Below are 24,361 nucleotides of genomic sequence, written 5' to 3' on the forward strand. Positions count from 1 at the left end.
TTTCAGTGAGAGGACTGCTCCAAATAATCTTGTTCCCTAGTTCTAATGAGCTCAAATTGTTCAAATTAGGTACACTAAGGAGGGAGATAAACAGATATCAGTGCATGTGGAGAGATGAGTCCTTTCTTTGTCTTTCCTCCACCAAAATTTACCAAGAACCAAAAAAGGTGTAAGTTAGAAGGAATCTTGGATATCACTTAGAACAACTCCCCAATTTCACAGTGGAAAATACTAAGATCCAGAGAGGTAAAGGGACTAGTCTAAAGTCATATAGTTAATTTGGTGCATTTTGAACAAGGAACTTCTCTGACTTTACATCTCACATGTTCCCCATCTCTCTTGCATCATTTCTCCCTCCATCTCTTCTGCAAGGATATTATATCAAAGACCACCTGTGTTACTTTCCCATGTCTCATCTTTGGGCTACAGTTGTTTATCTTTTGGGTAATCTAAAATAAGCCAGTGAGGTCGCTGGACTTCCCTGAAGGAAAGGAGAAAAGGGACAGAAAAATTGTTTGAAGAAATAATAGCCTAAGTTTTCCAAAATGGATGAAAACTATAAACTCACAGATCCAAGGAGCTCAATGAACCCCAAGCCCAATAAACATGAATAAAACTGCACCAAGCAAGGCACATGATAAATTTCTTAAAACCCACGATAAAGAGAAAAATCTTAAAAGCATCTAGAACATCTTTAAAGTACTGAAAGAAAATCTGTCATTCTAGAATTCTACAACCCAATGAAAATACTCTTCAAAAATGAAAGCAAAATATAGACTTTTTCAGATACACAAAAGCCAAAAATAATATTATCACCTACCGATCCACAGTACAAGAAATATTAAAGAAAATCTTTGGCATGAGAAAAATTATAACAGGTGGAAAAAGAGATCTATATGAAGGAGTAATAAACACCAGGGATGATAATGGCCTGCATTTCATGGTTGTCTATAGAGAAAATTTTATAGAATCTGCAAAAAGGCTACTAGAACCAATAGGTGAGCTTAAGATCAATACACACAAATCTATGGTATTTCTATATACTAGCAGCAACTAGAAATAGAACTTTTAAAATTTATGATAGCATCAAAAATATAAAATGCTTAGAAAAATATATTCAAAAGATGTAAAAGACTAGTATTGTAAAGACTACAAAACACTGATGAGAAAAGTTAAAGAAAACCTAAATGAATGGAGAAATAGTCCATGTCTGTGGATTGGAAGACTCACCATTGTTAATTCACTTCAAATTGACCTATAGATTCAATGTAATCTTAATCAAAACTCTACAAAGCTTTTCTAAAGAAATTGATAATGTACTTCTAAAATTCATATGGAAATTCAAAGGACCTAGAATAGCCAAAACACTTTTAGGAAAAGAAAAAAAAGAACAAACTTGGAGGATCTTATTTAGCTCTTATTTTAAACCTACAGTTATCAGGATAATGTAGCTTTAGAGTAATGATAAGCAAATAGAGCAATGGAACAGAATAGAAAGTCCAGAAATAGACCCCCACATGTATAGTCAACTGACTTTTGGCAAAGGTACAATATTTAGTGGAGAAAAGAAAAGTCTATTTAAAATTTTTTATTCCCATGTAAAAATAAAAAAGAACTTTGATTCATACCTCACATCATATTAAAATGTAATTCAAAATGAATCATAGATCTAAATATAAAGCTTAAGGCTATAAAACTTCTAGAAGAAACATGAGAGAGAATCTTTGTGAACTTGAGTTAAGCAAAGATTTCTTAGCTATGACACCAACAGCACAATCCATTTTTTAATAGTAATACATTGGATTTCACAAAAGCTAAGAACTTTTGCTCTTTGAAATACACTGGTAAAAGCACTTTTTTTAAGCCATAGACTTGGAAAAAAATATTTTCAAAGTATAGATCTGACCAAACACTCACATTCAGAATATAAATAAGAACACTTAAAGCTTAATTATAAGAAAACAAACAACTCCATTAATAAAAGGCAGAAGATTTAAACAGAATGTTTCACCAAAGATTATATACAGATGACTAATAAACACATGCAAAGATGTACAACATCACTAATCATTGAGGAAATGAAAATTTAAACCATGAGATACCATTCTCCACCCACCCGAATGTCTAAAATAAAAAAAGACTGGCCACACCAAGTGTTGGCAAGGGTGAACTTTCATACACTGTTGTAGGTTAACCGATATACCTGAGAAACCATAAATGTGCATTTGAGATAACATATTACATTATGTGACATTTGTAATGGCCTAGCATGGAAATGTAATGTGATTTGAATGGAGAAAAGCCCAAGGATAAATTTTCATCCAATGAACGTTAATTCTCTTCCTACCCCAATGAATTGATAGTCCTGTTCATGACATGTATAACCAATTTCCCTCTGTAGGCCACCTTGTCTTATTACCTCCTATGACCTCAAAAAGGAGAGCACTATCGGCAAGACTTCCGTGGCTCTCAGACACGTAAGCAGGCAGTCTAATGCCGTGTTCACACAGCATTTGTTCTGGGACATTGCAGGTCAAGCCAAGAGGATCTCTCTCTGAAACAAAATACTTTCAATAAAGCTGCAAGAAGAAAACACCACCTCTTAGAGAAGCACACTGGGTAAAGATATAGAAATTTTTAAAAAATTCTTTGTTTTCTGCAAGAGGCCACGGCCAGGCTCTGAGTTCATAAGAATCCATAAGGAAGAAGGGATGAGCAGTTCTCAGTAATTTATTTGGACCTTTACCAATTTTTTTTCAAGGTTAAGTACAACTGAGCCTTAGAAAATGTTCCTGACATAATATAGAATAAACCAGTTACATAAACTTGAAAAAGTAATACAAGTTTTACAACATTCAATCTTTCTTCCCTTCCTCCCTGCCCTCCCTTTTCTCTCTCTCTCTCTCTCTCTCTCTCTCTCTCTCTCACACACACACACACACACACACACACACACACACACACACACACTCCCTCTGTCTCCCTCGCAACCCTCCCACAACCCCCAATACAGTAAATCTATAAAGGAATACCTCTGGGCAACGTTTCTGCATCTGTAAGATGAAGAGTTGTATTACCCCCAAGGCCTGTGAGAGTGCATCCAGCTTGGAAACGCAGAGATATACTGTTCACTTAATCACTAAGATTCTAGCAAAGCCTGAACTAGGCTGTATTTTAAGACACAGACTAAAAGCTTCCATGGTACTATTGTGCTACATAATGTCAGAAAGTTAAAGAATCTTTGAAAGCTAGTAAAGCGACCTGTGTTTAAGATCTGAGTGACATTGGAGAGCTGATTTAACTGGTTTTAAAAACATGAAAATCACAGCCACGTAAATAAGCCTCAACCTTTCCTGTACATTAGAATCACCTGGGGGGGGGGCGGTTAATTAGTCCCAGGGGACAAGCAGGCTTTCTGTTGCTATTTCTGCTGCTCCTGGCGTTGTTAAGTCTAATTCACAACCAGGGAGGAGAGCCCTTGATTTACACTACACCAAACATCAGGAACAAAGCAGGCCACCGTCCAACTCCAGGCACCTGCATATTGGGGCCTTGCTGGCCTTGTGGAGGCCCGCCCTAAATCTGAAACAACGCCTGGCAGTTCGGGCTATTTCTTCCCCTAAAACCCAACCTCTGGGTGGGCCACACAGGTCACTACACAAATTTTTAAAATGTCAGTTTATACAAAGCAAATACATTTCCAACATTAAAAAAATCGAAATAATACTTTGTAATAATTCAAATTATTCAGGGGTAAATAAATTTAAAAATAATAGTGTTCCTCCCTCTGCCCCTTCCCCCATCTCTAACACAACTCTGCTGAGGTGACAGGTGATGCTAGCAGCTGAGAGTAGGTGTTTCCATACCTTGCATTGAAATGCCTATAGACTCACATACACATATACAAACTCATATATCATGGTTCTGTTTTTTTTCTTTCTTCCTGCCATGTGCTTTAGTCAGTTAATCTGTGTCCTGAGAGTTCAATAAAACCAGGTGGGTTAAACGCCCTCTCTGACCTCACTTAAAATGTCAGCAGGGGACTAGCAAAGACACGCTATTGCTGGTCCCCACGTGGAGTTTCTGATGCAGCAGGTCCAAGCCAGGGCCTGGGGGTCTGCATTTAGAACAGGTGTCTAGGGCTGCTGATGCTGGACGCTACACTACCCGAACCACTGAACCAGAGATTTACTCTGAGTCTAGACATGGGCACACAGGGGTAGTGTGAGCACCCACGGTCCTGGGGACACCCTCAACCACTTCTCCCAAGAGGGTCCCAGAATGTTAGCTGCCAGATGCCCACCCCCAAGGTGGAAGATGGAAATTCTTTTCTGAGAATCTGATCAGCCCGAAGGAAAATCATATTCTCCCGGTCGTCAATGAGGACACCCCAGGGAAGGCGCCGGTCTCCCCAGCAGAGGTTTCTGCCTGCCGTACAGGCGGCATCTGGAGAGCTTCTAAAAATATGGATGACAGGATTCCAAGCAACCAAGTCAGATGACCCAGGGGTGGTGCCCTGGCATTTGTACTGGTTTTAAAACTTCCCCAGGGATGAGAACAAGAGGCCAGGGTGAGAGCCACCTGTGCGGATGGCCGGTCAGCACACCGGAGCCGCAGCCAGAAGCGCTTCTGAGTGCTTCACCGCTGCATGGGAGTCGACAGTCGAGTCATCAAGTATTTGAGGAAGCACTAACATGAAAATCAGAGGCTCAAATAAGAGACAGAAAAGGAGAACTCAAGGGAAACAAATAATGAGGGAGAAGAAAACTTAAAAAAAAAAAAAAAAGCCATACATTGTATCTTCAGGCAGACAAAAGACAATACTGCATTCATGAAAAAAAGAACAGGAGGTTACACAAAGAACGTTCGGAGAACAAAAAAGAGCTCTTGCAAGTTAGGAACATTGTGACAGAAATGAAATTTAAAATAAAAGCTTTGGACGTTATGTCGAGAAACCCCTTAAACGGAACAGAGAAAGGGGGAGAATGGAAATGGGAATTAAAACATGGGTCTGGGGGCCTAATACCTGATTAATAGAAGAAAACAGAAAGTAAAGGATTATCAAAGTAATTGTTCAAAAGAGGGAGCCCGGGCATGGTTGCTAATCACGGTTTCTGTTGGGCATGACAGGGGTGTTCTGACACTGCATTACGGCGATGGTTGCATGACTCTGTAAACATGCTGGTGACCACTGGATTGTATAATTTAAATGGGTGAATTTCATGGTATGTAGATTATATCCCAAAAAAGCTATTTGTCTCAATGTCCCCAGAAATCTGAGTGCTCAGATTGAAGGAGCCCACCAACAGCTCAGTAGCCCTACACCAAAGCTTCTAATTATGTAATCGCAGAATACTGGCAACAAAGAGAACCCCTAAAAGCAAAATTCCTGAGAAGATAATTCACATACGAAAGACCGGGGATTAGAATGGCATCACACCTCCCAGGAGAAATACTTAACTTAAGGAGGCAGTGGAGCAATGCCTTCAAAATCCAGATGAAAAAAATATGACCAGCCTAGAATTCTAGCTAGCACAGGATAGACTAAAAGACGTTGAAATGCATTGGCTGATACCCAAGTGAATGAGGAACATACAAACTTTATCCTAAAAGTCCATAACTTACACATTTCATTTGTTTTTAAATTTTATTGATTGACTTTGTTTAGAGAGAGAGGAAAGGAGAAAGAGACACATTGATTTGTTGTTCCACTTATTTATGCACTCATTGGTTGATTCTTGTATGTGTCCTGACCGAGGATTGAACCCACAACCTTAGCATATCAGTGCACCAGCTGGTGTGGCTCAGTGGATTGAGTGCTGGGCTGTGGATCAAAAAGTTGCTGGTTCAATTCCCAGTCAGGGCATGTGCCTGGGTTGCGGGCCAGGTCCCAAGCTGGGGACGTGCAAGAGGCAGCCAATCGATGTTTCTCTTAACACATCGATGTTTCTCTCCCTCTCTTCCTCCCTCCTTCCCCTCTCTAAAAAATAAAAAAATATTTTTTTAAAAAAAAGCTTTGGCATATCGGGACAATTCTCTAACCAAGTGAGCTACCTGGCCAGGGCCCACATCCCATTTTCTTAAGGTGAAGGCACGAGCTGTGCTCACGTTGAAACTGGTACACAGCAGTAAGCAGCCAACTAGCCAGAGAGCCCAGCTCATGGCCTCACGGCCACTTCTCAGGGGTTTCTGTTGTTTTCTGGTGGTCTTCATGTACACAGTGTTTCTTGCAGAATGAAAACAACTATCATAAACTCTGTACAATACCCAACTGGTATGGGAAGAATTCAGGCTTCAGATTAAACAAACCTATGGCCCATAGCATCATCACTACCAGTCTTGTAACTTGGGACCAATTACCCAGCCACTGAGATTTCGTGTCCTCCCCTGCAAGATGGAACTAACACTATCTTCTCATTGGGTTGTTGAGAAGATTAGATGAAATACTGCTTAAGTAAAGGGCAGGGTACGAGGTACAGAGCCGTCCTCACTAATTATTAGTAGTAGTACTAGTCCTAGTACATCAATATTAATAATAGTGGTAGCAATAAAAATGAAGAGGTTTAACAAAGTAATGTCATTGATCAGCTTGGTGGCTCATAAATGTCAAAGACTTATACATGTTCTGAGTTTAGTTTGCCCTTATACAAATACTCTGTTCTCCCAAAATCCCTATTTTTTATTTTTCTTTCATCCATACTGAGATGGATTTTTCCTTCTACTTCATGTTCTTTTGGGAAAAGGCCTCATAGCTTATGCCTTGATCTTTAACTATTTCTAAAACACAGCTTCAAGGTCTAAAAGACTTTCTTCTTTTATTTCCTTCTCATTGTTAACATCATACTTACAGAATCTGGAAAAGATTTCAGATTACATTTTGTGAGTGTGATTTGTCCACAACAGACATATATATTAAGAGAGGGGCAGAAGGAGCATGGGTTTAGAAGAGGATCCTACACATTCGTGACAATTCATGATTTTGGAATTTGCCCCTTCCCGATTTGCAACACCAAAAGCACCTCTAGCAAATACCTGGCTAATGTTGCGGAAGCAATGCAGATACAAACGTCTGTTGTCAAGACGTAACAAAACATTTCAAATAAGAGTAAGCACGGTGAAGTGTGTGGTTTTCCCTCGGCTCATCATCTGGTACCCGCCACAGGAAGAGAAGGGCTGAACCTCCGCCGACCCTCAGGCACATCCGCAGGCGGCAGTGGCGGGCAGGTTGTAGCTGTTGCCCCTCTGATGGGGGTCCGTCGGGGCCTGAGAGGCTGGGAATGGCCACACAGAGAGAGGTGCTATCCCTGCTCTTTTAACAGGTTTCTGCATCTTTACTCCTTCCCCTGGGGTCTGTGCATGGCCCGTGCAGCTCAGATTAGCACCACGACCACCCACGCGTACTCCTCGCATCCCCACCCGACGCAGGGCCCAGCCTCGGTGATTACTCTTGAAAGACACAGGCACAGCATAAACCACTGAAACACACACACACACACACACACACACACACACACACGCACACGGCTCTTGGAACTCACAGACAGCAGCTTAAGACACACGCAAAATTTTCTTAGGTGCTTTGTTGTTTGATACGCATAACACCCCTGTGTGAAGTATGACCACTTTCTCCCCTACAGGTGAAGAGGCCAAAGAGAAACGCCGTCCGAGATTGCATTGTCAGTTTTGGACCCAGCATTCGAAGCCACATTTCTTCACTAGAAATGACATCATTTCCACGATACTATGCTGCTCCTTTTAAAAATGATAACAATAGCAAATACTTATTAAGCATTTATTGTGTGCCAGGTATAGTTCTAAGCACTTTTATTGTGTTATTTAATCCTTATAATGACCCCAATGACATGGGATGGTTTTTAACGGGTGTCCCTGATGCCTTGAAGAAAGACTAAAAAACAAAGTTGGAAGCGTAGGGGGTTTCTGGGCAGCACGCAAGGACTCTCATCTCCTGCCTTGGACGCGGGGAGAGTCGGGCCCAAGGCTTCGCTGTGGGAAGAGCTCCAGTCCTGCAGAGCGGACTGGACTCCCAGCCCCAGCAAGCCGGCCATGTCAACTCAGGGCCGGCGGTGGGAAGGACAGGGACCCTGACAGTCCCATGGGTCCCTGACAGTCCTCTGGTGGGTGCCCTTGAAAACCTTGAAGCCCCAGATCCCTCGCCATCACGTGACCCTGCAGTGGTGGCCAGCCCTTCCCGCGGAAACTACCTGGGAGACCGTGCAGAGGGCTCAGCCTTACAAGGCCACATTCACCCCGCTCAGGATATGCCCCTGAGTACGCTCCTGGCATCAGACCAGTATCAGGGGTCAAGTCACCACACATCCCAGCTGGGGACATGCACGGCCTCTAAGGGATGAAGGTGACTGTCCAAGGATGAGAGCCCAGCTGGGTCCCGGCACTGCTGGCCCAAGGGGAGGGAGCTGCAGGTTGGACGAGGGGCCGGGCGGGTACGGAAGCACCTCTCTTGTCTACATAGACCACACTCCACCGCCCGCAAGGATTCCTGGAGGGGGTGCCAACGTGCTACGGGGCGGAGCCCAGCCGCTTGGAGCAATAGTGGCACATGTTCAGTGAGGTGGAAATGTCCAGACAGCTGTGGCAGACTCAGAAGAAGGAACCAAAGGCCCAGAAGTCCCCAGTGACTTCCTGCGTGCAGAGACCCAACCTACGACAAAACCTTCAGATATCTAAGCAGGGGTGTTCATTTGACTAGCTTGCAATGAATTTGCTCCACTTTTGGTTTCTTCTTCTTCTTTTTTTTTTTGAAAGTTTTTCATTTACAAGAAAATTTTTCAGTTTACTTGAGGAAAATCTTTTGTGGCTCGTGATCATTTTGAATAGGGAAGCATTTACCAAAGGAAATTTTCTTTCCTAAGATGCTTTAGTACACAGATTGTTCAATTTTTCTTTTTCAGAGAAAGCTCTTTGCCATATCTTTCTTCAGAACAAATTGCTTAATTCTTATCACCCTGACTGATGAAAAGGTTTGCCCCGGTCGCATTCCTGCTCCGTTTTCATTACTCTGTTTCCCTGGCTGGGCTGTGTCATTTCTCTCCTTGTGATTTTCCTCGGCACGCTGGTTTTGAGGCATTCCCTATGAGTTAGGCTCCTGGGTAAATTTAATTTTACCCGTGGTGTTTTGGTGCGCATCAGAGAGCAGCAGTGACACACCACCACCACAGTGACCCGGAATGCTCAACGAGCGCCTCCTCCGTGTCGGGCGCTTCCTCTGTGGCGGGCGCTGGTCTCGGGGCTTCCCGTGGTCAGCTCCCTTCCCCCTCACGGCAGCCTCACCCAGATGATGAAGTGTGGGGTTGAAAAACCCATCATGGCATAAGGTAGACAAATCGGGAAGCTTCACCTCTAGGTGACAAACGGAGAAACTGAGTCGAAGAGGACACCGAACCTCTTTTGCACCCTTCCCATGATGGGTGGGTGACTCAGCCATTCCCAGGAAGCCCTGGCAAGGTGGGGCCTGGTGTCAGCACATCTGTAGGTTCAGGACTTAGAAGTCTAGTAATACCCATTGCCTGCCCCCCAACAAATGACGGGCTTTGTGAGGTCACCAGCCGTGGACAAAAATTTAGGTACCTGGGTTCTGGTGCTGTTCTGGTAACTTTTCCACCTGGGATCCATTCTTTCCATCTATAAAACGAGGGCATAGACCAGAACAGGAACTGCATAGTGGTGTCCTGAGGGACACTCGACGCCCACAGATGTGTTTTGTTTGGGCTGCGTGTTTTGTTTTGTTCGTTGTTAGGGGCAGGAGAGTTGCATTAAATTTGAATTCCTTTAAGACAGCCAGTTCAAACACTGGCCCCATGACTGCCTGTGGGGTTAAATACGTCGAGATGCACACACTTAAAATGTATTCACCTGGTCCCTTGTAGGCTTTTAAGATCGCGAATTTGAGATTCAATTCTCTCCTCGACCCCTCTCAGCTGGGTTTATCTCCCTCTGGGATGCCCGAATCAGGGAGATACAAGACCCAAGAGGGCAGAGTAAATGAGTGATTTGCTGGCCCGGCACTTTCTTAGTGTCCCGGGATCCCGACGCTCGGCTGGCCCTGCCCAGTACTGCCCGCTCCACAACACCAAGGGCGGCAGCACTGAGGAGGCAGAGGAGGGTGCGATGCCCTCCTGTCATTCACAGAGGTGAGCGATGGTTAGCACACCACCCGCAGGAAGGAAACATCGGCAGAACAAGTTCCAACAGCGCCGACTGACTGTGGCAAGTTACCTACACTGGGGAAATGGGAGCTGCCTGTGGTCTTCAAACTGAGTTAAGCCCGGAACCCATTCCACTGGGCGCAAATCAGCTTTGACTGTGCTCGTGTCAACCTTGATGGTTCCAGCTCACCGTTCTCTTTTGCTGTCTGTGGTTGTCATAGTTACAAGGTTTCATGGCCTGATTCCCCCTCTTTGTGACAAGAGGCTCAAACTCACTTCTTTCTGAGGACGGAAGCCGGTTGCCAATTGCACGCATTGAGGTAACCCTGAGACTGCATTGCCAACACCAGTTTGGCTCCCAAATGTCCTGAAGAGGAGGAAGGGCCCAATTTCTTCAATGTGTGTGAATGACCTTGACTTTCTGTCTTATAGTACCTTTTAACTTCCTTATTCCATGATCAGCTCAGTGACTCAAATAACCAGAGCTGCTATTATCCCTCAAGCAATGTGACATTTGAAAACACCCAAGCATCAGGTGGACCGAGATAATGTCAGGGAAGCTCAATAGGGTTCCTCTCCAGCCCTAATGAGAAACACAAAGGGGCAAATTAGGGAGACTTTCTGTAGAGCCTTCTGGTGAATACGAAGAGGGAGGGAAAATAATACAGAATCCCATCAGTAATAAAGGCCTTTTTGAGCGGAACCATTGTTATCTGGCTGTTCTGAATCCAGATTGAGTCTGTAAGTGAGAGAGCGCTCTTCTCTCTTGGTGGATTCCTCCCTGTGAGCTTAGGGAAAACATTTCCAGCAAAAGAGAGAATTAGATCAGCAAATGACAGTACACACTGTACCCTTGGCGGGGAGCCCACAAATGCCTTTCCCTCTTTGTTTTGGCTCTCAGCTAAAACACCGTTTACATGCATGTTTTTAACAACATTATGGAAACTCTACCAACATTTCTGCAAGCTGTTGTTAAGGTCGAAACTTTTTCATTGTTCATGCCCACAGAGCTCCTCTGTGCTGCAGCAGGACTCAGGGTATGCACAGGTATCTCCCGCTTTCTGCAAGTTTGCATTTCATCTGGTGGCTTTTAGGACAGGCCTACACTCATATCTGTTTTCACTGATGGAAGGAAATCTAAAGAGGATTTTTGCTTTTACCAAAAAAAGCAAAAAGGGAAAATAGTGTTCAGTGTTTGTTTGGCACTGAGCAGCTACAGAGGCAGCAGCACCTGCCGTCCCCCCACCTCCAGCAGGAGAGCGGCCCTGCCAGCCTCCTTGCAGGAAACCTCGCTCGCATCTCAGCACCGACCTGCCAGAGCTCTGAGCTGTGTCTGGCAGCACCTCTGCTGATTCTCAATTTATTCTGTGCATCCCTGCTTTTACTCTATGTTAGTGTTAGTTCCGGTTTTATGTGTTATGTGGTATGATTTGGTGGGTTATTTGGGGAGGTCTGTGAATACAAAATCTTTCCCATATAAATTAATGGCAATTGCTTCTTTGCTTTATGCCATTTGGCTTATGAAAGGTTTGATAGGAAAACTGTATTTAGAAAGCTGAGTCCCTAAAGATACAATGCATAAGCTGATTTTTAAAACCCAGTATGTTTTTTTTTACATTATTGTGACATAAAATACTTAAGAAGCCAAAGGTCCTTAATATGCTGGTTTTTCATGTCTTGTCCCCCTGCTGCACGGAGTGTGATGCCTTATACATACATGGTAGTCAGTCAATGGATGTAGATTGAGTTTATCAAACACTATTGTCCTCTGTATCTAATTACATAGTTTTGCTAGAGTAGGGATCCTACTCTAATAGCTTTCTTCCAACTCAGGCTTTGCAGGGTAGACAATTTGTTCAATGTATCTCAAATAACATGAAAAATTATGAACTATTTTGCAGTAACATAAGTCATCATGAAATAGACCTAGCTGGACATTTCCCCCACGCTACACCTCATACACAGTTTAAAGCCAAGCTGTCAGAATCCTTAAACATTTGTTAAATAAGCTCCTCCTTGATTATCAAACAGCATTAGTCTGATCCTTTGGAGCCCTAAAATCTCAGACAGAGCTCAAAATAAGTAGGCGAACACCACAAAGAAAAGGAAAAAGAGAAAATTACCGTGTAGCGTGCTGCGTAACGAGGAAGTCCATTCCCACCTGTCTGTGTGCAACGGAACCTCGTGAACTGCAATGCCGCACGCCCGGAGGACCCGGATCGGAGACCCCCAGGAGGCGTCCTCCAGATCCGCCCGGACAGATGCTTTTCACACCTCTGCAGTTTATCTCGGGCTCACGTCCCAAAGGCCTAGAGGGAGCTCTTTCTTCCCTTCTGGATGCGCACAGAGCAAAATAAATCCCGAGCTGAAAAATAGGAGGTGAATGGCGGACAGAAAAGAGACAGCCATTCTTGTTTGTTATTAAAACCCCATAGGTTTGGCATTGACCATAGTCAGCAGAAGTCATCATCGTTCACTCATGTGTTTGTTCATTCATTTGGCTGGAGCACCTGCTGCGCACCAGGCACCACGCTAGGAGTGTAGTGATCTCTGACAGGGGGTTGAAACAATTCCCGACCTACAATTTTAGGAGCAGCCCTAAAGGTGTGATTACTGTGAGGGCCCCTCCCACTGATTTACACCTCGGATACTTGGTTGTATAAAGGTCCCTAATCTACTTTGCCCAGACGTCCCACAGACTTTAGGTGAGAGCAGATATATAAGCCAATAGGTAAAATCCTACTTGGTCCAAAAATATCCATGATTCAAACTCTTCTTCAAAATCTCAAAATTCCATGTTGAAGCCCTAACGCCCAACGTGATTTTATTTGGAGATTGGGGTGTTCCAGCCAGGGGCTGCATCCGCCGGAGTGGGCCCAGGTCCTCGGAGCAGCGGGGTCACACCAGGCCCTTGGCTGCTGGGTTGCGTGGCTTAAGAAAGGCTGGCTGGCTGTCAGGCCGCAAGGAGGCCCCATGGACATGGTCTGGGGGCCTTCTCCTAGGTGTGATGGGTTGCCCCGCACTGTAGCCCCACACAGCAAACCTTGCTGGGGTCTCAGCGAGGATCAGCCTCAGGCCTGTCTCCTCTTAACCTCTCACGAGAGACTGATGTGTGAAGCCAACATGATAATTTATGAGGAGAAAGCAGTCTACAGAATAATGTTAACACATTCTTAATCAGCTCCTTCTCTCCCTATAAGCACACTGTACCAGAAGCTAAGTGACAAGATGGCTTAGAGGGCCAAGAGCCAGAGCGGAGAGGAGCAATTCCCCCACTTCTGTGATTGGACTGTTTACCTGCATCGGGTTCCGTGTATCAGTCAGGTTTCTGCAATGACGATCCTGCGTGACCAACTGGCATCCCCCTGGCCTAAAACAACAACATCCATTTCCTATTCACAAGTTCACATGCTGGGGTTCAGGTCAGCTTTGCACGTGTCTCATTCTCAAATTGGAAGGGTTGCTGGGGCAGAAGGCAGAAGCAGAAGAGGCAGGCTGACCAGGCCCACGTGCTCAGAGCCCTGCTCAGTCAAGCCCACGGACATCCCCCTGCCCGAAGCAAACCCAGGCCAAAGACAACGGGGGGAAGGATGGACTCGCCCTGGCGGCAGGGGCATGGCAAGGGCAGGGCAGAAAGGAAGGATTGTATACAAATCACGCAAACTGCCACCCACAGGTAGCCTGGGAAGTGCCTCTGTCCCAGTGAGAACGTCCCAGTCCCAGGGGAGACCAAGGTACCCAATCTCCAGGCAGTGCTGGGACAGGTCGGGGATGTTCTTTCTGCTCGAAACAATCTTTCTTTATATACGTTATGCATTAAATCCAATTACAGTCCTGCTGACTGAGGACTCTCTCCTACGGTGACTTTGCCTACTTGGCTCCGAAGCAGGAGGTCTCGAGTTTGTAATTCAACTCTGCAAGGTGAGTCTCCTTTTCCCTTCCACCCTGCGGCTTTGGGATGCCTCACCACTGTCTCCAGGGAGCCCTCCCCCCGCCATGGGAAGACCACGCCTCCAGGGCAGGGCCTGTGTGTTCTTCAGCTTAGAATTTGCTGCAGTCTGAATGTTTGTGCCTACCCCTGAGGCACTGATATATTGAAATCCTAACCCCCGAAGGTGATGGTACTGGGAGGCAGGGCATTTGGGAGTGGGATCAGTGCCGTTATTGACCCACAGAACACTCCGACCGCTTGCACCATGGAGGACAGCGAGAAGGCACGCTCTGTAGACCAGGAAGCCCTCACTGAGCACTGCACCTGCCCATGCCAAATCCCAGGCTTCCCAGGCTCCGGCACTGTAACAGATAACGTTTGCCGTTTATAAGCCCCCAGTCCACAGTATCTTGTTAGAGCAGCACAAATGGACAAAAACGTTTTGTCCAACTACCTCAACACATCTAAGAATTGACTATTGGCTTCCAGGAGCTCCAGGGAAACTGATGAGACAGAAGCCATTTTCCTTGCCTGTGTCCCCACTAAGGTCCATCGCAAGGATGGTATCTTTATCACCACGGTGTCTGCCGTCCCGAGCAAGGTGCTTGTCACAGAGAGAACAGTACCAAGGAATTGTAAGTGAATGAATGAATTCTTGCCCTGCTCCTTCCACTGCCAGCGAACAGTGACTTCCCCTCTCTTTGCCCCTCAGCCTGAGAGTCTTAGAATTTTCAAGGGCATCCCCTCTAACATTGTCCCTGCCACAGCTCTGCCACGGCTCTGCCACGTGACTCATGGGAACAGGACAGAACATTCCCTTGCCAGCACCTTTTTCTATTGGTTTTCCCACTCGCCTCCCTCAGGCTCAATAATGGCTGATTCAAGACCATGAGTCATGCTGGCTCTGAGTGTGAATTAATGGGGGCTGCTGGACGGACGTCATCAGACTCACACTCTCTGACAAGGTGCTGCTGTGTTCGCACAGAGACCAACAAAGAAATGATCTTCTCTCTCGGGGGCCAGAATTCCAGCCGGGCCCGCCGGCCCCAGGCGATCGCATAGACAGGCCCTGCCTGCCCCGCCCGGTGCCCCGTGACCCCCGCTCTCAGCCTCCAAGCACGGCTCTGATCAGCGCGCCACCAGGCCATCGTGTCCTGTCCCTCTCTGCAGAGAGTGCCTTTCTGTGAGCAGGCTCTGTGCCCGTTGCCCGAGAACCATTCAGAAGCGAACACTTGAGTCTCCACTAACTGTTCTGTTCAGCTCTTACTCATTTTTTGCTCCACATTCAATGAGCGAGAAAAAGCTGCCCTCCCATCTCCAACACTCAGGTGGGAGGGGGAGGGGAGAGCCAGCCTGCTGCTGAGCCGTTTCCTTTGCTGCTTCTTGTTTCTGAGGTTAATTGGTGTCCACCAGGGTCTGCTGGGGCGTTGCTAACAGCATTTTAGTGTCAGGGGGCATTCACTGATAATAGGAAATCAGATGGGGCGGAGAAGCAGCTTTCATCTCCTTGCTGCTCCCCCAAAAAGACAGCCAAAGAGGCCACCCCATGACCACGCGCTGGCCAAGCGGCCTGGTTCCTGCCATCAAGTTGCTCACGGTGTGTGGCTGTGAGAGGGACGGGGGCGCAAACAATTAACTGCCCCCAGGTGGAGCCCTTGATGAAGCCCGAGAGGAAGCAGGGGATTCCTTGCAGGTAGTCTCCCTATTTTAGGAAGGTAGAGAATCCTAATTCGGGTCAAGAATGGCTGGCAGAGCACCCTCAGGCCTCTAGTGATTGGGACGGGGGTCAGAAGTGATGTGGTGTAGGGGGGTCAGAAGAAGTCTCTGCCCCTGTTGGACTCGCTCCACTCCTTTCTCCTTTGCAAAGGTGCCCTGGACATGGCCGAGAGGGAAGGAGCCCAGAACAACATTGTGAGTACAAGAGCATTTTACAGCTTCCGTTTTCACATCTGTTGCCTTATTTAATCCTCACTCCCCCTGGGTGTGGGTGCCAGTACTGTGTCCATTTTAGAGACGAGAAAGCTGAGGCTTCCGGAGGTTAAAGGATCTGCCCAAGGCTGACCAGCCAATGAACTGCGAAGCTGGGGTTCTGTTCCGTCATGGCTCAGCCCACCCCAGATGGGTCATTTCCATTGTCCCCCAGGCAGAAGGAGGAGGGAAGGTGACGCTGTGACCATGAGACAGTGGACATCCATCCACAGCCATGAGCTGAGGGACACACACCACCACCGCTGCCATGATCTGGGAGGAGCCAGCCATGCAGCCCTGACAAGGGAGGGTGGGGAGACACGGTATCAGCTCGTCAGGCCAGGGAGGGGTCCCTGGGCTCCGAGAAGTCATGTGCGGGCCACTTGTCAAGGACACAGCTGATTATTATTCTGCTCTGGCAGCTCATTAATCCCCGTTAACTTTGCTCCCTGGGGACTGTGTCCCCGACCTCCTGCCAGAGCAGTCCCTTCCGCCTCACTTGACGTTTTTCCTTATTTCCAAATGAATCCATATCCTGCCATCACTGCGGTAGTTGGTGAGAACACTTGGAAACCTTACACTGGGTGAAGATGGAGCATTTTTTAAAAATTGCTTCTCCAACCAACAGCGCCCATAATGGAATCAGAAGAATGAGCTCTTCTCGTCTTTTCAGATGCATCTTCCAGGCTCTCAGCTGCCTTTGTCGGGGGGCTGTTTTGTTTCTGTTGAGTGCATCTTGTCTGATACCCAGCCAGGGTTTGGGTTCGGGGAAGGAAGTCGGACAGAAATAAAGAGCCTAGGCGCCTTTTGTTCTGTGCAGACAGACACCTGAGGACTGTCCAGTGCCCATGAAGGGAAGTCCGTCTGATCACAAGACTAACCTATTAATTTTGTTAAGCCTACAAAGCAAGTTCCGTATCCAACTATTTTTTTTAACAGTAATTGTCGCAGCACCTGGCCCTGACAGGAACTGTAGCTTTAGCATCAGAAATAGTTGTGGCCCCAACACGCTAATGCCACAGGGATAGCAGCCTTCATGCACAAAAAGACAAATGGCAGACTTTTGGGTGAGAAAAGCCTCAAAGCAAAGGCCAGTGGCTGTGGATCAAAGGTTCCCAACACACATTTTCCTTTTGTTTTGCTTTCTCTGAAATTAGCTAACTAACCTACATACACACACATAGGTTTACATAGGAGCTCAAGCCACCCACCCCCATCAATGAGCAGTTCCTCTGGAACTGAGGATCTAAGCACTGTGACATTCTCAAAGCCAGGGTGACCTCCAAAAGTCACAAAGTTCGCTGACGGTATTTAAATGCGACTGGCACAGCCTCGGTTCCTCTCGGGACTGAACGTCTCCATCTCTTTACCCTGAGCAGAGTAGTAGACCTGACCAAGTGGGTTCTTTGGGGAATTTCCTGGTCTTTGTTCCCCAACATTGAGTCATGGCAGGAGGAATGACGTTTAGGCCCTGCCCTCTTCGGGGATCTCTATAGTCCTGGCCAGCCACGGAGGTGGCCTCCACGCTTGTCCTCCTGATGCCCGGCTCTTCTCTCCTCCTAAGTCACTTGTAGAGAAGCTTCCCTTTCTGAGGGAGGCAGGGCTCTCCCTGTGGGTCCTCCTGGGAACCAAGGTTGGTCAGGCACCCTGGGTTTCAGTTCTGATGCTGGCGGCCTGTCTCAGCAAGGGTCCCTGGAAATAGCTCTCCCCAGTTGCATGACTTCTCAGATGAAGCCTGTCCCCAGTCTGCCCGTTCTGTCAGACTCTTCCTTCTCTGCATGTCACCTTGGGGTTTTCTCCACGGAGTCCAAGTCTCCAGGAGCGAGGAGCGGCCCATTCTTCCGCTGAAGGCAGAATCTAATAAACCAGACGAAAGGGAAGCTTCTGCTATATTCTGAGGCAGAAAACCACTACGTTCTCCCCAGACGCTGCACTGTTGTTTCTGCTAGAGAAGCTGGACTTAAAACACAAGGAGGCACAGCTGCTCACAGGGAAGCCAGGAAGCCCTCACGCCTCGACCTGGTGTCTGGAAGGACACGCATATTCACACACTGTAACCGCCAGATGAGACAGGTGAGTGAAAATGCTGTCAGTTACAACATGCCAAGGAACCATAGGGATCATGGGATTGTGAGAACAGAACACATGTCCAGCTCGTCGTCCGTCCATCCGTCCATCCGTCCATCCATGCCAGATGCCTGGTACGCGTAGCCTTCAAAGCAGTTAGCATAATGCTGAGTCCACAGTGGGAGGTTAATTACACTGATAAACAAAGGAACTGCCAAATGTACTGTGGGCATAACACTTGCCATGGTCTCGTAGATCCTCGAATGCCTTCCTCTTGTTTTGTTGGCATTATCAAGGGTGTACAACTAAACCCTTTACTTAGTGTGTTTCTGATGAGATACCAGAGAACCTGTATGAAATATAAGTGAGCAAACCAGATACAACTGAATTCCCCATTGGAAAAATCCCACTTCTTACCACTGATCCCTGGTCTCTCCCTTCAGTTTTGGATGGTCTTTCACGAACAGCTTTTGAGGTCTGGCTGGGGCTGGAGCTAAACAGACCCTGAGGCCGTGGACACACGGCGGCCCTGAGGTAGGGCCCCCATGGGGTCCCCGCAGCCCGGACCCTGTCAGCCCTGTGATGGGGGCGAGGCCTTCAGTGCTTGTCTCTGCCCCTCGTTTCCACCACCGTCAGGAGTCTTCAGAGGGGCAGACTTGGATCGGCTCTTCTGCGCCGCGCATACGCCTCTCCTCGTCTAAAGCTGGGGCGTGACGTCTGGGAAAGAGCAAACCGAAGGCCTGAGCAGCACTTGTCATTCACGAGCACCAGGCGGCGGCTCCCCTCCTTACGGCCCCCGCGGATCAAGGTGCCGGTGCCCAGTGCTGTCGGAGAATACCTGCTGCTGGGTCGTTAGTCCCACTATGAAAACCCCCTCGCCCCATGCCTGGCAGTCCTATCCCCCAAAAGGGGGGCAGGGGCAGTCACAAGCCTGCTGTGTTCTCTGTGTGCTTGGTGGGAAGAAGCCTGGCCATGTCTCTCACAGAGAGGACCACCTGGGAAGATGCAGTCCCCACCGCAGAGCGCCAACGGCGAGGCATCGCTTCCCTCGGTTTCTACAGAGGCAGCCTTCAGGGGCCTCCCCTGCCCTGGGTGGGGGGGGAGGTGGCGCGGCTGGGCGAGCGGTGTCCACGATGCCGCGGCCGCAGCTCCCACGTCACACACCGGCATGAGTGAGCGCATCGTCTCAGGTAATGCTCTCAACAGCCTTGTGGAATGGAGACTGCTATCCCCATGTCACATGAGGAAACGAGCGGCTTGTCACAGAGCTGGGGTCTCGGGAGCCGGCCCCCAGCCCGGGTGACCTGCGCCTCTCACGGGAGCGGTGCTGGAAGGGAGCGCGTAGGATGGAACGGCGGTGCGCCCACCCCTGAGTCGCCGCTGCTGCCCTGTGTCGGCGCGGTGGCCGCCGTGCGCCCCGGGGTGTCCGAGCGCACTCCGCTGCCGGCCTGGCGTCGCCGCCCTCAAGCCCAGCCCCCCGTGCCCGTGTCTTCTCTCTGAATGTTCTAAGCCAGATATAAACACCAGAAGGCAACATTGACCCTTACCACCTGCTACATCCAACGGGGAATCCTGTCTGCCTTGACTCAGCACGCCTTGCCTGTCACCTTACTGTGCCCTCCGTGACCGGATATGTCACTGCCCCAGCCTGCCAGGCGCATTTGGTCCCATAAACCCATCTGCCTACAGGTGTGGCTCTCCATTTCCCGCTCCATTAAGAGGCCTTTACAAAGGCCTTCTCTGCCCAGATTCAGTTTACCCCTATTGCCTCATTTGCTACCACCACACACACAACCAGTCCCGGACCCTCCCGCTGTCCCTCCAGTCCCCAGACATGCCATGCCCTCTCATACCTCAGCACCCGCATCCCTGCCAGGACAGCCAGCGCTTCGCCAGCTCCTCCCCTGCCCCAGGCAACCAGATGCTCTGAGACTGACCTCCTGAGCGGTCTCCCCTCCCCACTCCGCCCTGAGCTCTGGTCCTTAGGGGCTGCCACCCAGCTCTCCTCCACCCGCGCCCTGAGCCGCGCCTGGCACCCCGGCACAGATCAGAGAATGACGGCTGGATAAATACACATGGCAGTCAGGAGGAATCCATGGGTGCTCCCTGAGTCAGGACCTGGGGGAACTTGAACCGGCTCTAGGTGCTAACTGAGAAAACACATATAGCAGCCCGAGACTCAGGATTAACTGACAGCCTTCTCTTGGTCTGCACCTGGTGGAAGTGGAGTTGATGTGCCCTTGGGTGGGAGGAGGCTGGGCGCCAAGGTGAGCCCCTTGTCAAGCATTCTGGGTGCCTAAGTCTCCCCACCCGGGTGAACTGACCTACAGCCATGACTGCCCAGACCTGGGACTGCGGCTCCAAGAGCACCCCGGAAGAGGCACCCACCTCCCCTCCTCCCACCCGCCCAAGGGCCCTGAATTAATTAGGCAATTACAGGCCCTGACGAGGCTTTGTTTCTGATGTCACACAGGTCGGCCAAGCCCGTGAAAAATGTTCTTCAGGAACCATCAAGGACACCAAGTCCTTAGAGAGGCTCTTCATCCGGTTTTCCCCTCCAAGAGACCAGAAACACACCCATGCATCCAATCAGGGGCTCTTCGGCTTCAGTGAGTACATAAAGCTGTTTGTTCCATCCTGTGAATGCAGAAAATAAGCCTCCCGCCTCCCTGGGGGCTCTGTTGGCTCCCCCCACCCAAGGCTCCCATAAGACCCATCACCCACAGTACCAGACTCCCAGGAAACCCTGCGCGTCAGCGAGCCGCCCACCTGTACGTGCCGGGGGCTCTGGCCATCTAGACAGTCAGGGTGGCCGCACCCCCCGTACGGCCGCAGGGAGCAGTGCGCTATGCCTGCTCTGAATGAAATCCACAGCTGCGGAAACCTGGGCCTCCGAGGGCAGTGGACAGCAAGAAACACCCGCGGTCCGTGGCCGGGTGGGAGGACCCCGGTAAGGCTGCCACGGTGACCCCTGGGGTTGACTTTCGGCAGTGCCCGAGCCCGCTCCGTCCCTGCCCTTCCCTGGGCCTTCCTGTCCACACTGCCCTTCTGATCCATTGGGCCAACATTGGCAACCAGTGATTATCCTTACTGTGCATGGTAACTCAATTCAAAGTCATATTTTGTACAAAACAGGTGCAGAGGGCTGCAATGAAGGGTTAATCAAGGGGAAGCTGGCCACGTGTGCACAGGCTCCAGGTGACCAGTCCCTGGACACAGACCCCCTGGGAAGAAGACACAGGCTCCATCCATCAGGGCTCTTAGGGGTTCAACCTCCATCTTTTGGATGTAATTCTAGCAGGGCTTTTCATTAGCATGAGGTTTATTTTCCCTCTCGCCACCCCCTACCCCCAAAAGGCACCCAAGAAGAGAAAGTTGAGTGAATTTCCAAGCACATCCTGTGAACTGTCAAACACAGAGGCTGGGACTTTCCTCTCATTAATCATTTCCCCCACCTGTCCCCCTCGCCCCCTGCCCTCCTGGCACCCTTGTTTGCCTCTGCTGGGCTTGGCACATTCCTCTGAATGCCCACCCTACTCTGATGAACAGTCACCAGGTCCCTGGACATTTGTGGCCGCTGCTAATATCCAGCCTCATCAATGACCACACTTCCAGGAAGCCACAGAGATCTGTCCCCTGCCGCCTGGAATTTTGTTTGGCTCCAGCACCCAGACCACATAGAAGGGAAGAGTGGCATGTCTGGGCGCTGAAGCCATTTGTGGTAAAAGGATCCGGATGTGCAAATGACTGAGTCCCCTGTTATTGGATTGCTTTTTCTACTAGATGAAAAACATTTTTTTTCCAACTGGGCTGCAGCTCCATTCAAGTAATAACAAAAAGCACTTACGGAGGAGCATTGTATACACGGTAAGTCTTTAAAAGAGTAGGAGGCCCAGCCGGGTGGACACGGGGTAGCTGATGTTTTTGTTCAGTCATGACTAAGCCCCTTTCTGTGCCTGGCATCATGGTGGCTGGGCTGAAAAGGAAACACATGAAGAAGGAAGACTTCCAGGCAAGGAGAGCGTCTGGCCACTCCAAGCCGGGAACACCCCGAAGTCTGTGCTGCGGCGGCAGCCGAGGCCCTGGCTGGGTTGGGGAAAAGAGCATCTTCCTGTGAAGCAGGGTGGGGGTTCCTGCGGCCTGGCTGGATCAGGAGACCAAAAGTAACCGTCCTCTCTGGCCACCTATTACCTGAGCACCGACTCAGGTGGTCGGCTAAGTAGGCAGGTGAAAGTGTAAGGCCAGAGGCAGGAAGGCCAGTTAGAAGGTTTCTTGTCAAATATTTATTAAGCTTCTACTGTGCACTAGTGACATGCCAGGTCTGGAGGTGGGGCAGAGAAAAGACGGACCAGATCCCTGCCTCTCCAGAGCTTCCATTCTCCAATGATCATGGGGAGATAGATGTCGTGAGGCATCGTAAAGAAAATAAACAGAAGAAGAGGCTGGAAGCAGGAGCTGGCCGTGTGGGGTGTTGGCTTTATTCCAGCCAACCCGTGAAAACAGTGAGATCAGGACGTTCGGAGGGATTTAGATCACGACTTAAACCATGCATTTCCCTTCCCGAGGGTGCGCGAGCCCACGGAGAGCAGGGCGCCCTGGAAAGGTGCGCACAGCCCTAAAAGTGCAAGTGCACAGCTGCCCTCTCTCCCCTGCCGCTGTCTCCCCCCTGCACAGCGCAGATGAGGGGGATCAAGAACTTGACTTTCTCTTCCAGTGACCAGAGTGGGCGGCCAGAGGGAGACCGGAGCTTTTTCCGGAGATGTCAGCAGCTGCCAAGGCGAGTCCCCCCGTTGACTAAGGACCCTGCAAATACCTCACTGCCAGGAACTCCACCCAACGGTGGGGCTGTGTGAGGACTTCAGGTGCAAGGGTGAGACCTTTACTGCCCCCGCCCCAAGTCAGGACAGAGACCCCAGGAAACACATGGTCCCCCGTTCAGGAAAAGCAGCCCCCAGTTACAAATGCATGGGTCCCCCAAATGAAACCAGAAGCACAGAAAGGGTGTGATGATTATTTTAAAGACAGGCAGGTAGGTAGGTAGGTCGCTTGACTGCCAAGGACGTGAAGCCAGCTCTCCATGGGATTGCTTGACGAGGCATCAGAAAGGGGGAGAAAACCGTCTTCGTGAACATTCACGGATGAGGCGCTGTCGGGAGGATTCTGTGACTCACTGGGAAGTGGACTTTTCTACCCTGTGATCGTATTTGTTACCACCGGCGTCTGCAGCTACAGGCTGAGCTTCCTCTTTGGTGTGTCCAGCGAACGGCCCCGTCTCAATGAGCTTGGAAGGACCCATGTGGGCCTTGAAATTCCAAAGCGTCCACTTTCTGCCCCAAGACCTGAGGAGCTGCCACACTTGATAGAGAGATTTCCCACATTTTATATGATCAATGAAAGAGCTGGTTTCCCAAGCTGGCATTTAATTCTGCTACCCTGGGTCTTGAGCTATTAAAACTTTATAGGATTCTTTCCCAGCCTTCCCCTGGGACCTTCTCGCTCCGGCGGGTGCTGCACTTCAGGATTTATGCTCTTACCTTTCCTAAATTGAAGATTTCATGTCTTTCCTTGCTGCATCTCGCTGGGGCCAAAGTAGAACAAATTACCTTGGCAAACTAAGTCCTTACCAACGGGTAACAGGGCAGGAAAGAAACTAAATCCACACGTGAAATAAATCTGAGCCGAATATCTTGAAGTCACTCAGAAATATTGTGCTGCTGGCCAGCCCCTTATATGATGTAGCTACAGCCGAGCCGTGTCTGGGTGCCAGCACCCCATCCTTCGCCAGCACATGATACCGGGGTGAGGACTCACCCTACACAGCCCTGGGAGCGGGCCCTGGAGGCTGAGGCCGGGGGAGGGTAACCATGAAGGCACTGGAAAAACTGGAATTAGAAGGAAAGGACTCATTTGGGGGGAACGGGGGAGGAGGAGCTTCAATCCTACTCCTGGTTCTTTTGAAAAATACAATTGAACAAGTTCAAGCCTCTGGTTATTGATTCTAAACTTTTCTTCCCCCCAGACAAGCCCAGAAAGGGCACCTGGCCTGGATTCAGCTGGTGTTTCTTTCAAAGTAGCCTTTGTCGATAGACATGACCTCAGATTCTGAAATTAATCTCTCTTATGGAAAGGCAGAAGGGGGAGGCAGGAAAGGGTCCAGGGACGTCCCAGTGCAGCATGTAACCCAGCTGCCCCTGCGGGGTGACTGGCGATC

Source organism: Pteronotus mesoamericanus, unplaced genomic scaffold (assembly GCF_021234165.1).
Source record: "Pteronotus mesoamericanus isolate MK-2021 breed Mesoamerican mustached bat unplaced genomic scaffold, CSHL_Meso_final contig_1, whole genome shotgun sequence".
NCBI lineage: Eukaryota > Metazoa > Chordata > Mammalia > Chiroptera > Mormoopidae > Pteronotus > Pteronotus mesoamericanus.